Raw genomic sequence first — 12,794 nt, forward strand, 5'->3', positions numbered from 1 at the left:
ATAAGTAGGTGGTAATGGTTTTCTATTTATATTGTCAGAGTACATGATGAATCAGTAACAATGAAAATTTGTTAAAATGGTATGAGTCACCTCAGCTGTAATGACCTCTAAAACTTCAGAGGGGTGATATTGAAGTTGGTGTCAAAGTTTTGCCTGGTATAATTAAAAATAATTGATGAACGAGCAATTGATGTCTTTAAAAGCAAAAAAAAGTTCAAGTCTAGACACTTTGATATTTGCTTAATATGCAAAACGCAGATTCACTCTGCGCGCCTGTTAGAATGATTCAGACGATTTAGTCACATGTATTTTTAACTAGATTTCACAAAAAATGACTCGGCTGGAGGTACAGTTCAATTATTCATTCTTCTGCCCGCCTGATTCCTCTCAATCATCTTCCGGGGTCAAAGGTCAGCGTATCGAGGTCGACTGGCAAAGAGGGCTCCTCAATCAGGGCTTATGTCATGGTGTCCCTCAGGCTCAGTCTGGCCCCTCCTGCACCTGAGCTGACGTCACCGGCGTCTGGCACAATATTCACAAAGATGACTGCATAGTGCACTGATGTTGCTCCAGGCCTGTGGAGTCAGAGTGCATTTTAAATGAGGTTTCCTGTGACAAAGTGGTTTATTAACTTTTCTTTTTTCTTGCATAGCAATGTGACTGCACCTTACATGCAGTGAGACTGTAATTCTAAACGTTAGACTTCAAAGGCTTGTTAAAATGGGCTTTGTGCTAGAATAAAGAACAATTTAAATGCAGAAATAATCCTCAGTGCCATATTCTTTCCTCATCTGACAAACGAAACTGTTCCCCAAAATCATTGTAGTGTTAAAAAATCATCTTAAATGTTCATTCTAATGCTCAGTCTACTGTTTTAAGAACACATTTGTTTTACAATATTTTTGAGAAAAGAGTCCCAGTTCGGTAAATAAAAGTCGTAACTTTAGGAACAGTAATCTTTTTTGAGTAATACTTAGGGTTTTATAAGTAGCTTTATATTCTGTTACTGTTTTATATTATCACCAAATTTCCATAAACGACAGTGTAATGTAATACAATTACCCATCAGTCCCTTGTGCATCACTTGAATAATGGGAACGAAAAGAGAGAACAGTTGTGTTTGGTGAAACATCAGATTGGCTGGAAAAGGGAAATGCGTATGAAATAATGTGGCACTGATTTTCTCCATATGAGTCCATATGAGCCAGTGAAAGATGTCTGGACTATTTTTTGACGTAGTGAATGTGTGTATGGATTGTCACCTTTGTGCAATAGTTTGTCATCGTTCGGATGCAAGTACAAAATGACCAGAGACCGATAATCACCATGTTGGGACGAGAGTCGCGTCAGATAAAATAATTCCTACGTTCCTGCCGTATTTCTGGGGAAGCAAAGGATCTTCTCTGTCCATCAGTAGCGCTTATGTAGGATGAACGCCGCTGGCCGGTGATTCCTCTGTGCTCGGCGGGCAGCCCCACATACAGCGTTGACTTGCCCACCAGTCAACAGGCCTTAATAGGGAGGATATGGCATTTTGACGACCTCCGAAAGTGACCTTACGCCCTGCTCTTCCCGCCCCGGTCCCCAGCTGTGCGGGGGCTTATGACCCGCTGTATCCCGCACTCTTGGACGGCTCTAAACCCCCGGCAAACCATGAGAGACACGCAGTGTCTGTGGCAAACGGCGGCAGGCAAAGGGGTGTTTATCTCAGGGTCCTGTCACTGCTAGCCCAGCGTGTCAGCTGTTTTACTAGAAAGGGACTCTTCGTGAGACAAACACTAATGTTGGGTTGATCCGAGAGAAAGAAAATTAGCACAATATTTTTAACAAACTGAGCCAAGATTATAGGAATAGAACTGAGAATGTGTTAAAAGAAGGAAAAAATAAGTTCAGAAGTTCATCTAACAGAGAAAGATGTATGTAGAAATAAGGAAATAGTCATAGATTTTAAAATGTGGGTGTTCTCTGGTGTAATGTCTTCATTGCATAAAGATATTAATTAAGATATTAGTGTGTTTCTCATGCTTCTCATTGAAATAAGCTAATGATATCTGTTGCTGAGAGCTGCTCTGTTTTATCTTCCCTAACTTGACCTGACTGTATCGGGTAAACAGCTTTTCAATAAAGCTCCTCCAGAGAGTACATTTAGTTTGTGTCCTCAAGCATCAAATGAAATTAATAATTCAACGTCTAATTAGCTTCATGTTGACATGCTAATGGCCCAAACATAATGGTCACAAGGGTGTTCGACAGTTACGTACGCTGTGGTGTCTTGAATATATAGTTATGCCACATTTTGCCCAAAACGGCTGCATTAACAAACTGTGCGGGGCACCCAGCTGACGTATGTTGCGGTCTTGTTCAAGAAAACTCAGTACTGAACGTCCACCGGATGTGTATTTGAGATCAATCCACTGACTGATGACTGATTAATTTTTTAAGTTCTCTCAGTAATTTCTGCTCTTAGCAACCACCACTCCACAGTTGGAGGACACTTCTATGTGGACTACACTCAGTTACGAATGTGACGTCAACACCGCAGTTTAAGAGATCACACTAAAAGCTCTGGACCTTCAGATAGATTCAAAACATCCCTCATGAATGTCAACACCCCACTGACCCTCACCTGGTCGTGTAGGCGGCATGAGAGCTCACGGCACGCAGGTGAGTCAGCGTCACCAATCAGCTCCCTGTACCCAGGGTGCACCAGGCTAATGCTGAAATCAACTACCTCAGGCACCATGTTGGGCAACTCGATGTCCTGCAGAGAGACTCTGGTGTGAGCAAGGTACCGAAATCCTTTCCGCTGTGAACCCTGCCTTTGATTTCTTTTGGTGGTATAGAGTTATTGTTTAAAAAAATAAAAGTCCTCCCCAAGACTTTTTGTTTTAACCACCTAGATTTGCTTATTATCTCAAGCCAGGAATAAGCATTAATTACTTTGACATGAATGTGGTGATGAACTATGTGGGTGGTTTTCTACATTATTTCATGTCAAATCAACAATGTTATGTGAAATTAACGTTGAAAACATAGATAAAAATTTATTGAACACCTTAGAGAAACCATTACATGAGCTTAGCAACTCATGAACTAAGTATATGTTGATTTCAGGCTGCCATTTGCCAGGCGCTAATTAGTGAATACAAGCTTCACTTTTATTTTTTTAATGAACTATTTCTTTAAAGCACTTCAGTGTTGTGGTGATTACAGGTTGCAGATGGGTGGGTAATTAGCAAATGGCACATATCTGAGTTTAGTGTTTGAAAATTTCCAGCTTCTTGTGAAGCCAGGGAGTGACTCTGATCTTCGGGCAGGGTGACTCAGCCTTGTATGTGTGTTTCTAAGTCTGTCTGATGTATTTGTAATCAGAGGTGGGGACTCGAGTCACATGACTTGGACTCGAGTCAGACTCGAGTCATTAATATTAAGACTTTTGACTTGACTTGAAAAAATATTCAGAGACTTAGACTTGACTTGGACTTTTACACCAATAACTTGGGACTTGAATTGGACTTGAACCTGTTTACTTGCAAAGACTTGATTTTTTTTTACCCCAAATCTAAATTTTAAAACGCATATTAATATTTATAAAGTGCGCCCCATTAATTTCATTTCCGTCCTTCTGACGCAGACCGGTCCTCTGCTTTTCCACACTCTGTACGTGTGTGTGTGCATGAGCTGCAGCACAACCAATCAAATGGGGGGTTGGCGAACGTAAATTTTTACCGGGCGGGGTGTATAATGGACACAAATTAAGTATTATATCGCGATCGATCGATCGCCAGTGGTTGGTGCCAGAGCGAACTAGTAACTCATTGAATCATAGATGTGGATCAGAGGTAAATAAACTAGATTTTTTTCCGGCGTGAGAAATCGGATGTGTGGCGTGAGAGCGTGTGAAGCGTGTGTGTCTCACGCTCAATGCGTGAGGGTTGGCAACCCTGGGTTCTGTATCTGAACTCAGGGAAGAGAGCCTCTCTCTGTCACCATCATAATATCCAGTTCTATCTCAGCATGGATTGTGTATTTGAAGACATCTACGTCGAGAAAAAAATATATTGACAAAAGTGGAGCGAGTTTTCAGCTATGGGGACATCATTCATCGTGCACAAATGACATACAGACTTTTGGCCAGCAAATGCAATGCAGAATAGTTTACTGAAATGTCTAAAGTTGCAGATTCCTGTTAATTGTTCAGTTCTTATATTTGTTTGTCTTGTGTCACTCACACATGTTCTCCAAGAAACCAGATAAGAGAAAAGAGGGAAAATGCTGTTATGGTTCTTTGTATTGTACTGTGAAAATATCAGCACTTTTTATTTGAACATGGAGTTCTACTTATGACTTTTTCACAGAATATTTATTTCTGGAAAATTGTAGTTTAAAGTATGAATATTTTTGCAGCTAAGTTTAACAAATTGAACTGTGCAATAAAGAGGTGTAATTTTAATTTTTTTTTATACTTCGTGTTTTCAGTTGCACATGTTTTATCAAGATTTGAGGAGAATACGGATTTAAAAAAGAATTTACAATTTAAATTTATTTACATTTAAAATATACCTGCAACATTGGTAAAAAAAAAAAAGACTCGAAAGGACTTGAAATTCCAACTTTCAGACTTGGGACTTGACTTGACTGTTGCCTGTCTTGACTCGAGACTTGACTTGACTTGAGTGTCTTTGCTTGAGACTTGACTCGGGACTTGAGGTATAAAGACTTGGACTTACTTGAGACTTGCAAAACACTGACTTGGTCCCACCTCTGTTTGTAATGGTGCAGTCACAGGCCTAAAGAGACTAAAGTAGAGATTTGAATGTGCTGGCCTCTCCACTGGCTACCTTTACTCTCCCCTTAAAGAGTGTGAGAGTGGCTTTAGGAGCACAAATCCTTTGCTATTTTGTGGGTGGTGAGGTGTGACCCCCCCCACACCCACCCCTCGAAGTCCTCAGATGTTACTGCTGGTTGTGTGAGGCGGGGAGGCTCGTTGTGGTCCCAGCAGGAAGATCAGAGGAATCTTCTTGCAGCTCAGTGTGGAGCTGGGCCTCTTCTGTTTCTGAACACAGCATGTGTTATTCGAAATAATGAACAAAATATTCAACAGTCTTCTCTTTCCTTACCTGTTCAGGTATGGCATCTGTAACCACCTTTGCTGACATGTCATCTTTGTAAGCATAAGGTGAACATGTTACAAATGTTTTTTTAATGGGTTATAGGTTATGGGTTTATGGGTTATGTTTTTATGGGGTTATGGGGTTATGGGTTATGTTTTTTATGGGTTATAGGTTTGTGGGTTATGGGTTTTTGGGTTATGGATTATGTTTTTATGAGTTTGTGGATGTTTTGTTTCTAGTTCTTGCACACAATAATGAAGAAGCTGTGGTGGCCTCACCTTTCTAGAGATCTCTCCTTAAAGATTCATTCTCTATGAAACAATCATATGGACATATACTACAAAAAAACTTGGTGCTGTCTCCAAAGCCGAGCGTGTGTCCGTGCTTGAACAGTATACAGCGTAACAGTGCTGTTTATGGCCACAGTGTAATGGCACATCGATGTCCATACGATGACAATGAGATCTGCAGACTCAACGAACAGTAAGAAAATGATCAAGTCGAAAGTTGGAACGTTGGAAAGTGTTAGTCCCCGCCGTTCAAATTTCGTTTTTGTACCGACATGCACAATTTGCCCATTTACCTATCGAAAAATAGCAGCGGGACAAAAGTGACTAGTTCTCTCTGGAGTCCACCAGGATCGATGGACTGTATAACAAATGTTTCATGCCAAATTCTCAGCTTGATCAAGAACCAAGATCAGCTTGGTTCAGTTGTGTGATCCAATTACACTACCGCTCACTAATATCAAGCGTGCTATAGGTTGAAAGCGGTACTGAACCTGGACGTGAATCAGCCCGTTGAACCAGTCGTGCACACTTGTTGCATGGGTGATTCATGCAGGAGAAGGCTGGTTAATTTCACTAATCGAGGTCTGTAATTAGTGTTGGGCACGGGGCCAAAGCAATTTAAGAGTGCTGTGAAAAGGGGAAGAAGACCACGATATTCTGTCCCCAGATTTCTTTCTCAGCATTGAGATGTTTTCCCTTTCATGAATTGGAAATTAATTGGATTTGTGACTATATTTTAACAGTGGTTTTTAGGGGGCTGAGCTTTGGGAGAGAATATTACCAAAACATTCTGATGTACTGATGCTTATTTTTCCACTTAAAGCAATGAACTCCACGAGGAATCATCACTTAATCCTCACTTGTGTTCTGTGTTCACCGCTGGCTCAGCTCTTATTACTTCACGTGTGTGGGCAGTCATGGCCTGGTGGTAGGGAACTGGTCTTGTGACCGGAGGGTCGTGGGTTCGATTCCCAGACCTGAGGCCATGACTGAGGTGCCCTTGAGCAAGGCACCTAACCCCAACTGCTCCCCGGGCGCCGGGCTAGGGCTGCCCACCGCTCTGGGCACGTGTGATCCACAGCCCCCTAGTAATCACTGGTGTGTGTGTGTGTGTGTTAACTGCACAGATGGGTTAAAAGCAGAGGACAAATTTAGATTGCGGTGTAAAAAATCACAATTGACAAAATATGGCACATTTACATTTATTTTACTGATTCAGCACATTGGAGGATTCGTGAAGCTGCAGCACTTTAACACTCACGACTGCCGTCAGAGGCAGAACGTTGACGTTCATCTTCATGTCATCCTGAGGAGATGCTGCTCACCGTGTCCTCTTCAGAACTACGGAAGTTCTGGGCCAGGCCTGAGATGCACAGTGACTTGTGCCGCCATGTGCGGACCCATTTCTGACATGCGACGGCGCCGGGAATCCTGTCGAGAAAGATCCGGAACGCCTCCCGTACGGCGTCTTGACACACTGACGGGTTGAGCGGGGATTGGAGCGAAAAGAAAAAACATTTGTGGAGGGGGGAGTGAGATACTTGAAATGCTTCGATTCATTCATTCCAGGCTTGCCGTAGGCCGCAGACAAGATCTTTTAAACTCTGCCATAGCAAAACTACATTTTGAACATGAATTATGGATCGCATGGCACTCGTGCTTTTTCCAAACCGCGTTCGTTCGTTGTGTATTCAACGGCCCACTGACGTGGATAAACACGGGCAAGAATATGATGCATGGGGTGGTTCGCAGCCCCGTCCTTTACCCAAAAAGACGAGCAAATATAATTTTGCAAATATTCACTGAGAGAGAGGGAGAGAGAGAGACAGAGAAACAGGATGAGAGAGATAGAGAGAGATACAGAGAAAGGGGATGAGAATGTGATTAATAACAGCTTAGTTTATTTATTCTCCATTTCGTCTGCTGATCATTGTGCTACGCACGTTCACGAGCACAAAACATCCATGACTTATGGATTTCACCGCATAACCTACTACCCAAGGTCTCATTTGCTTCTCGGCGAGAAAAAGTGACAGGCAGAGCTTAGCGTGGAGAGAACAAACGGAGCAAGGAGGGAGAGAAAGAGGGTGCAGGGAGAAGAGCGGCGTCTTTATGAAGGCGCTGAAAGCCTCTGTCGGTGGCCAGCGTCCACGCGCTCGCCGGGTCACTCCTGCACCTGCGTCACCACGGCGACACGGCGGAACCGGGCCACAGCACTCTGGCTCCGCCCAGCTCATATAACCGGCGCCGAGATAAGGGTCTATTTTCACACCGCGAATATTACAGTTTCGGCATCGGGAGCCTCTTTAATGTGCCGAGGAGTTTCATTTGCGGCCCTCCGAGGCGAGCAGGGCACCCTGGAGATTAGATTTCGTGCCTGGGGATCGCGTGTGCAGCGGCGGCTCAGATCTGAAGCACCGGCGTGCTCACGCTTCGTGACGGACGCTAAAACCCGTCGAAGTGCTCGTAAGGGTCCGCAGCCTCGGCTGCCCGCACATTTGTGCTGTGACAATCCTGGATCTTGGTTCCTGTAGATGCAGTATGCCTGGTAGCCATGTTCAACGGCCTTCTACACCGGAGGCTGATTGGCCGTTTTCTTAATCTTAAGGTTACTCGAGACATTGGACATGTTTTTAATTGCCCATGTGACTGAATGGGATCTAGGCATGATATGACGTATTGCTCAAAACGGTTAAATGTTCACAAAGAAATATTGATGAATTGTGATTATTGATTATTAACTCCTTTTGAGAGGCCAGTGAGCGTAGTAGCAATGGGAATATAGGAATATATTGTAACTACATTCTGTACAATATAATTTGGAAATAAAACTGATCAGGTATATTTACAGTAATGTGAATGTCTACAACTGAACCACTTACAATTTTTCTCTTACCTCTTCCAGCTTGTAGTAGTCCTGATTGCTGGCTATTACCTCTGTGTGGGTGTTCTGTGGGTGCACTTTGACCCCCGGGTGGTTAGACCCAGACCTCTTGGGGCGTCACCTCTCCAGTTCAAGGTCGAAGGTCGGCTTGGCTGAGCTGAGTTTAAAACATGCTGTATTCTCCACTATACACGTCAGCATGCAAGATGGCACGTTTGTACTGTAGAGTATAGAGCACTGGCACACGTGCAGGACAGGCTGAATGTTACGGTGGGTCACGGAGAGAGACGGAGAGAGAGAAGCAGGAAGCGGGAGTGAAATGGACGAGAGAAGTCATCGATCAGTCTTTTTACCTGGTTTGCGGCAGTAATTACGACCTAAATGACAGTAGTGCTGCTTCAGATTAGCAGTCACCAAGGAAACCACGAGATTGGAATTCTGTTTAATGTTGTGTGTATATTTCAGTCGTCAGCACAGGCTATTACATACTGAGAACCAGAGGAATGATGATAACCAAACTGTAGATGTACGTGAGCTTCAGGGCACATTTCACTACATCCCCTTTTACCCCGTAGGATTCCCCCCATTTTTAGGGGTATGGACGTCCACTCGCAGTTTCAATTTTGTTGTTTCTTTTTTTGCAAACAGCCTCACATAAACAAGGCTCGATGTGTTATGTGGTTGCTAGGCCATCATAGAAACCGTATTTGACACTCGATCAATTCACAGCATTGAATATGCCAGCAGGTTCAGGGAGGGAGACACTAAAAGAAGCTAAACGCTAGTCTTGATGGAGAGGGAATGTTGGTCAGGTGACTCACCATGCGAGATATCAAGATAGCTGCCTTAGGTTAGAGTGCTGGACTCTTACCTTGGATGGTTGAAAAAGAGGACCTTGGAAGATCGAACAGGACCAGACCATGTAGAAGTCCATATTTCAAACGCTCTTGGCAGAACTCAGCCGTCCCCAAGAGCCGGGGAACGTCTGAATGTCTGCAGAAGGACCATCGACACGTATAATCGCGTTGGTGCGAATGTCTCGGTGTGGTCGGTGTCAGTGAGGCCAGGATGTGACGGGTGTAGCGAGAGGGAAGGAGAGATTACGAGAGGACACTCCAGCCTCCAGGAAAATGGGAGGGTCACAGCAGCGGAGTTTTAAAAGCACTCTCCAGTCTGGGTGTAATCTGTTTACCTGCTGCTCCGACGTAATCCCTGATGTAGGGTGCGGGACACACCCACGTCATCCTGTTAGTGCCTTTCTGGTGGAGCATCTGTCTGACATGGAGCTGCAGTGGTCCTGATGGCTTCTGTCTGATTTGAACCCTGCCCACACTTCCCCCCGCGGCCATCGGGTCACGGCTACTGACATCCACTACAGCCATTAATAGTCTTCAAACTTCACCTTCTCACCACAATGGCTCTGCGGTTTAGCTGCAGTAGCTTTAGGCTACTTCTGCCTTGCTGATGTACCCTTCACCTTTGTCCTTTGGTGACTCTTCTACGGTGATCGCAGAAGATTGCTGTGTCTCCTACTATGTTGAGGGTGTGAGAATAATAAAGATTCTACCTGTAGGCTTCTTGTGATTGGAAAAAGCGAAAAGAGGATTGCTAGGCGTAGCTCTTAGCAGAGGCGTGCTATCTTAAGCCTGCTCAGGCAAACTGCTTAGAAATCCTTTCAATGGGATTTTTTTTTCAATGAAACCTGACTTTCCTCATATCTTACACTTCGTTGCAGCACAGTGCTTAAAAGTATAGGCACCTCATTCTAAATGTACCAGTTTGAGTGCCACACTAACCCAGCAATAGCCCAGAGCTTGAGGCTATACTGAAGTCACGTGTCCTTTTAAAGTTAGAGAATGACTAGTTTATTCGGTTTCATTGGTGCCAAAGGAATCAGTATGTTATCAGGTTTCAAGTGCAGCGAGTGTTCACATGAAAGGTTGTGAATTGACCTTTACACTGGGCGAAGGAAGGCCATGAGGTTTTCTGAACTACACAACCATGTAGGTACTCATTACTGACGGGGGAGGTCTACTCTGACACCTTGCTTACAGCCACAGGCGGTGGAAGGTTCCCAAACCTCGATCCGATTGGTGAGGCTTGTCACTGCGGGACCACCCAGTTCTGCCGCTGAGATGCTCAGCTTGGACCAATCAATCAACTCAGATTTCTGTGATATATTTTTCTCTGTCATAATCGACAGGCCGTCAGCCTGGTGAGCTTAGGCATTTATCTCCATTAAACACTCGATAGTGCCATTTTCATGCAACGTGCCTCCAACACATCTTCAGGATGACATTTGATGAAGTGCCCCCCCCCCCCCCCCCCCCCCCCACACACACACGCACACACACACTCACAATTTATCTCTCCTTATGCCTGCTGGCCTGGTCTCAAAGGCACCATATCATATGGAAATTACTTCTTTTTCCTGGAGAATATGATAAACAAGTATCTTCTACTTCCCAAAATAAATAAATAAATAACAAATCTGCAATTTCAGAAATGGTGTGTGACGTTGTTGGTGAGAGCAGCAGAAGAGAGGTGTGACAACGCGTTTGTGGAGATCACCCCGCAACCAGACGCGCTCACGCCCGGAGACACCCAACATGCCAGCCCCACAACCCGTGGTGACGGTGACGTCAGACAGAGAGAGAGTCGGCCCTCGCGACGTTTATGGCTGTGTGAATTCACCCAGAAGGCTTCACAGGTGCTCTCGTACGCAAGCACATATCTGTTGCTCTCGTACGCAAGCACATATCTGTTGCTCTCGTACGCAAGCACATATCTGTTGCTTTTCGAGTATCTTTCTTGTATTTACACAACGACTGAAGATACAAATCAGTAAATACAGACTAGAAAAAGCCACAGAATCGCTCCTCAGCATTGATTTAGAACAGGGTCCCTGTGTCCAGCTGTATTGTGTCAGAGTTGGGAGTTCTTTCCCTTTAAAGGAAAACTGATGAACCTGAACTACAACTCGTTATATGTGGCTGGGACCGTAACCAATCCTCTTGCCAGATACTCGATGAGAAAATGTCTTAGTATGACCTCAAGCTCTTGTGCTGTTGCCGTGATGAAACCACCTTAGTGTGTCTCTTCAGAGAAGGATCCAGAGAAATTTCATATTACAGGTCAGTGGGAAAACATCAGCCATCATTGTGAAAATATATTGTTCATTCGGTTCTGGAGAGATCCCAGACAGCCGTGGGACGTCTCAGAGACGTCTCCCGTCCAGCCGAGACAATGCTCCTGTGGTCCTCTGGTGAGTTCACTAACACAGTGTGACAGGGAACAGTTTTCCGCTAATGATCTGTGGCTGCACACATGCATGCCTTAGGTGGCGTCTCTGATGAGAACACATCAGTCTTCGGTCCAAGCTGAACAATGTTTAAGAGCTCCCCTATTGGCCAGCAGTGGAATTACGGCTCTTGTTATCCACACGGCTCTACCTGGAGGCAGGCTGCGTTGTCTGCTGCCTGGTGTAAGCCTACACAGTTAGGGCCGGCTCAGCTGTGTCCCAGCTCGACTAAACGGGAGACAGATCGAAAGTAATTATCGCAAAAACGTCTCTCACAGCAGGGACTCTCCTCGCAGTCCCCCTTACGAAGGGAAAAGCCACCCATTGTCATGAGCCGTCCTTTGTGGTAATGCCGTACAATAAGTGACTCATTTGAGATGATTTTAATTGCCCCGCGTCGTCTTTTAAAAGTCTCTATTAGCATGCTGCTATCATCACCATCTTCTGCTTAGGAAAGAGTGAGGGAAAAGTCTGTTTGAACGAACACCTTGATGTCTGCTCATGCTTTTGTAGGTCTGCGGTGCACTGAAATCTGACTGCATTCTTCTATAGTGGGCTAATTTGTCTGTGGATTAGTGGTTTGAGTTTTATCAAGATGAGATGGGATTTGTTCCAATATAAGACTCTTTCCCTGAGGATGAGAGAGAGAGAAAGAGGGAGAGTGAATGAGGGGGGGGGGGGAGGAAGGGAGAGAGAGAGAGAGAGAGAGAGAGAGAAAGGGAGAAAGGGGAAGCAACAGCACCATATGCGCTTGCATTCCATTTATTCATCAAGCATCTACTGAGTGTTAGTGCTGTTTGGATACTGAGTGTTAGTGTTGTTTGGATACTGAGTGTTAGTGCTGTTTGGATACTGAGTGTTACTGCTGTTTGGATACTGAGTGTTAGTGCTGTTTGGATACTGAGTGTTAGTGTTGTTTGGATACTGAGTGTTAGTGTTGTTTGGATACTGAGTGTTAGTGCTGTTTGGATACTGAGTGTTAGTGCTGTTTGGATACTGAGTGTTAGTGCTGTTTGGATACTGAGTGTTAGTGTTGTTTGGATACTGAGTGTTAGTGCTGTTTGGATACTGAGTGTTAGTGCTGTTTGGATACTGAGTGTTAGTGTTGTTTGGATACTGAGTGTTAGGGTTGTTTGGATACTGAGTGTTAGTGCTGTTTGGATACTGAGTGTTAGTGCTGTTTGGATACTGAGTGTTAGTGCTGT

Source organism: Brachyhypopomus gauderio, chromosome 9 (genome assembly GCF_052324685.1).
Source record: "Brachyhypopomus gauderio isolate BG-103 chromosome 9, BGAUD_0.2, whole genome shotgun sequence".
NCBI classification, from domain to species: domain Eukaryota; kingdom Metazoa; phylum Chordata; class Actinopteri; order Gymnotiformes; family Hypopomidae; genus Brachyhypopomus; species Brachyhypopomus gauderio.